General features: G+C 39.0%; 1 long non-coding RNA gene across 1 annotated transcript; it reads right to left on the bottom strand.

Annotated features, from left to right (window-relative positions):
• Positions 1–2472: 2472 nt before the first annotated feature.
• LOC139189298 (uncharacterized) lies at positions 2473–4881 on the bottom strand. The gene is made up of 5 exons (XR_011573068.1): positions 4632–4881; positions 4389–4548; positions 4215–4283; positions 3526–3584; positions 2473–2587 (listed from the first exon to the last, which is right to left on the bottom strand). It is a non-coding gene; the product is annotated as an uncharacterized lncRNA (long non-coding RNA).
• Between the last annotated feature and the right edge of the window lie 266 nt (positions 4882–5147).

Genomic DNA, 5147 nt, shown 5'->3' with positions numbered 1-5147 from the left:
TAAAATATCTAACATGCTCTGCTCTAGGCTTAGAGTATACCAGCATATCTTCAATGAAAATGATATCAATCTATCAAGGCATTATTGGAATACTTCATCCATCAACTCATAAAACAGCATGAGTATCCACATAGCATCACCAAACTTCATAAAGACTATAACAAGTCCAGAAAACCATCTTATGATCAACGTCACTTATAATATTCAATTGGTAGTAACCAGATCTCAATTCAATCTTTGAATCTTCGCAATTACTTCTGAGCTGGTTAAATAAACATCAGTACATCACCATGGATAACGGTTCTCAATCGTTACCCGACTCCATTGTCTATAATCAATGAACAGTCTCAAGATCCATTTTCTTTCTCACCAACAAACTGGTGCTCCTCAAAAGTGTTGTACTAGGTTGAATGAAATTTTTTATCAACCAATTCTTTCAACTGAATTTCCAATTCACTTAACTCATCATGAACCAATCTCCAATATAAATTTATACCTGGTAACAAATCAATAATGAACCTCATATCTATGCCTGAAGACAATCCAGGTATACTTCAGGGAAGACATCAAGAAAAGTCTAACCCCTTTTTCATTTTTCACACTTCTCCGAGCAACATCCTTTAGTACCACATGAACTAAGTATTTTTTTTTTGGGCAGCCTTTCAAAACAATCTCTTTGCTTTCACAGCATAAATAACGGCCTGACTCAATCCACTTTGCATACTTACAAAAGAAATCCCTGGTCATCCAGATCGATGGAAAATACTGGTTTCCCGTAACATTCCGTCTTGTCACAATTATAACCAACCAATCTAATGGAACAGAATTAACTGATACAATATATATTCTATTATTATTAAGCATTCCAAATAAGTACAATACTAACATAAAATAATCTACCGGGTTGCTTGCTTAACGAATCCACGAATGAGTTATTAATATTACGGTCTGCAGCCCGCAATACTGATAAATCATCGTTGTCTCGATAAGTAGGCAACCACTCTCAAAGATATAACATTACTATTTTGTCACTCAATGCAAAATACATACACTCATCTCAACTACATTTATTTACTACTCTCTAGGTAATAACATACATAATAAGAAATATATCAGCCGAAGTCAACTAGAATGACCAATACGGCTGATTCAACTCTTATCTCAATAATACGTCGGCCGGATCCACTCCGCGTGGTCGGTACGGCCGAGCCTCTAACTCACCAATTTCTCATGTGTCAATCGAATCCACTTCTCATGGTCTGTACAGCTGAACATATAACTCATCAAATCTCTCTGTACTCACGGTCAATCCGACCAAACTACTAAGTCCATAAACCTGCTGAATCGATACTACGATGTCATAGAAAACTGTTGGGTACAACTGATTTTAGGGACGATTCACAATTCTGTGTCCCCTCTGTTCACATAAACACATTCATTAATTCCACACTTCCCAAAGTGTTAATTTTTGTACCTGCTGCACAAGGTACATTTCCTTTACTCGAAACACCTTGTCTCAAATATCTGGGATTACCAGTATATCCATCACTTTTATTCTGACCAGCGACATTAAAAACTCAGCTGGAAGAATTAACTTTAGCTTCACTTCTTTCGAAGCTCTGAATCTTTCTATCTCCTTGATATGACGAATCATTAACTTTATCGTCTTCTTTTAATTCCCATTCATTTCTTATTCTTCTTTATTCTTGTTGATCATGTTCTCAGAGTCCTCAAGACTCAACAGCATCTCGTATATTCCTGGTAAGAAGTATAATGGATAGTGGTCACCCAAAATACCACTTCCCTTTTTGCCACCCAGCTTAAAACAACATAACACCTCCACCAATAACAACAATATCTGGATGGAACAAGGCAAGTCTGAAAACTTTCTATAATATCCCTCGATCATCACCTTCCTTGTCTCATATTTGTAAACTCTTGTTTACTACCATCGATAAATGCCGGGGGATAAACTTTTCCTTAAACAAGTCCTTAAACAATTCTCAATCGACTGTTCCTCTGGTGACAACAATTCATACTCCTGTTTCCACCAGGATACAAATTCATAACCAAAACCAGGTAGTCGTCTCGACCCCTTGTCAGAAGGAAATTTCCTTTGACTTGCATAATCTGAAACATCTTTTCCAAATGGTTAAACCGTTACTTCGTTCCCTCAGGTTCATCATTCCATAAGGTGATTCAAATTCAACTCATAACCCGTCTTAAAATGTCAATTTTAATAATAGACTGAATCACCATAATAATAGTTTCCCCAAAACCGCTAAATCAGGGAGACTAAATTCCTCTAACTAAGTGGCTTGCTACGAGGCGGTGTAGTTCTGACAGAATTCACTAGAACTTCTCAAAATGTACAAGATTGCAACCATGCTCTGATACCAACTGACACACCCCGTCCCGAAGGAGGGCATGCTGGCCGTCACGTGAGAGTGACGTAACCATTTGCACAGTACGGAAGCTTTAAGATACAATTTAAATTGATACACCCGAAGGTGAGTCCTAATTTTGTCCAATCTGTCAGAACACCGTCGAATTCCTCGTAGTCACCACACCTTTGTGATTCCTGAACCTGGAGGGGCGCAAAACCAAAATTGAGTGGGTCAGTAAAACAATTCTTTTCCAAATCCAAACATTTCTCAAAACGTTGTAACCCCTCTCCGTAAAACCTGTATACTTTCCCAGAAATGTAAAATATAAATATACATATATATTCTCAAAACTTCATTTTTACTATCTCAACATTATCTCTTTATCAATCATGCCATGCCATGTCATCTCAACATTTCTCATATTAATTATGCCATGCCACATCATCTCAACAGTAATAAGGTATGAATGCATCAACATAATCATATCAGGTGCAAGAAAGTAATCAACCGTAGGCCCTCTAATAGCCCTATACGGTTGAACCTAGAGCTCAAAATCTATCATTATCACTCTACCGGAGTCACCTCTGTGACCCGTCCGGCCTTCTGCACACAAGTTACGCTCTAGTGCTTCTCATAAATCATCTGTGCACATAATCTAAGGTCACCCACCAGTCGGAATCTCACTAACACTCTCGCGACTGGTCTGTCGTACCCACTCCGCGTGGACTGTACGACTAGCATCTACTTGGATCCAAGGCGAGCGTGCGATGCGGTGAATACTATAAGCACTAAACCATGGTGCAGGATTTGAGCTCAATATATATCATCATCATCATAACAGTAATTAAATACTCATCTGTGCGTCCACCGCACCATTTCATACATATGCATCATAAATCAATTCTTACCTGTGCGTCCACCGCACCAATTCATACATATGCATCATATATTAATTCATGCATGGCATTTCAACTCACATTTCTATATACTTTTCATATCAATTCTATGCATGGTATTTCACTTCCCGTTTTTCCACATAACTCATATGCATTTCATTTTAAACATAATTTCATGCATTTTCAATTTCTGGGAAAACGTTAAGTATATATATATACGGAAAACAAAACTGCCCACTCACCTGGAGTTCGTCCAACAACTCCCTAGCACCACACATCAAGGCGTCACGACGATCGCCGCCTAGAATAGTAATCAAATCCAACCTCAGAATTCATATCGATAGAATATTTAACTTATATAAAATACGTCACTACGTAGTTCGATCCGGAAGATCTGCCACTCAGATTTTAAATCCATAACTTCCAGAGGTCCACAATATATCTCTAGGATAACATTTTATATTATGGACTTACAATTCCAATTCCGGAAGATCCGTAACTCGGATTCCCAATCCGTAAGTTCCAATAATCCTCAAATATTACGTACTATAACGTATCAAAGTTTGGTGATGATCCAACGGTCGGATCATCAATTCACATTTTCACCTAAATGTGAAAACTATAAAACGTTATTTGAACACCTAACCAACAATCTTCAATAACTTTCTCATACGGTGTTCAATTTAGGTATATGAATATACCACAGTGATCTACTCGACGTCACGGACGTCGACATATTTTTAAAATAATTTTATTTTTATTTTTTATTTTTACTGTAGCACCTTCTTCTTCCTTGGGTCGCCGGACTGGTTTTTCCGGCGGCCGTTTTCTGAACAGTTTTTCAAATTGCCATAACTTTGTCATTTCTCAACGAAATCAAGTGATTCAAAAACGAAAGTTGTAGCCCTTGAAGAGACAAAGAGAATGGTACCTTGCAAAACACCTAGTTCTCCGTGGTTTGGCCGGAAACTGCCTCGAAAGCCTCGGAGGTCGCCGGAAACTGGGTATTTTTCAAATGAGTATAACTTCTTCAATACTCAACGAAATTGAGTGAAACAAAAAGGAAAGTTGTAGTACTTGACGAGACGAAGAGATTGATACCTACCTCGACTCCTAACTCGCCGGGGATTCGCCGGAAAAAGCTTCGAAAGCTCCGGCCAAACTTTGAACTTGTCGATCTCCGTGTTCTTACGTCCAAAAACTTCCAACGAAGCACTCCGAGCTTCCTTGGGACCTCACTAAGCTCACTATGAGCTTGGATTGTCCTAAAAATCAACCAATTCAAATCTCATGAACAGTACACTTTCATGGGGAGTTTAGAATCTAGGTTTTCCGAAGTAAAACTTACCTGAAATGGATACCAACGTGATCGTGAAGTCCTCAGGATTCCAATGGTGGTCTCAAACTTGACGTTGGTATAGATTTAGGGTGGTTTTGGTGGTGGTCCGTGTGAGTTCGAAGGAGAGAGACAGAGAGAGTGAGAAATCGTGAAGGAGGAGAGAGAAAGACAGTGAACGGGAAATGAGGAGGGTTTTGAGGGATGTGGGGATCCCACGTGGTCCTTATTCCAATCTCCAAACACCAAACTTTAACATTTTAACCTAAAAATCTAAGTTCCATCCTTATTAAATTCCATTTTATTTTCAAACTTAGGAACCTAGATAATTAGCAACCTGAGCTTCACAAATTTAGTATTTCTTAAGGGCAATTTCGTCCATTCACAGCCACGAATATAATAATTTGGAACGGGCTGTGACACCTCTTCATTCTTCGCCAGTCTGCCCGTGCCTTCTCATGCTTCTTCCCGTGCGCTGCCAAGGGCAGCTTTTTCTTTCCCAGCTGCTGTCTCTCTGACCTCGCTGCC

Source organism: Malus domestica, chromosome 11 (genome assembly GCF_042453785.1).
Source record: "Malus domestica chromosome 11, GDT2T_hap1".
NCBI lineage: Eukaryota > Viridiplantae > Streptophyta > Magnoliopsida > Rosales > Rosaceae > Malus > Malus domestica.
Note: the sequence above shows the minus strand (reverse complement) of the source record. Positions and strands in the feature narration are given on the sequence as shown.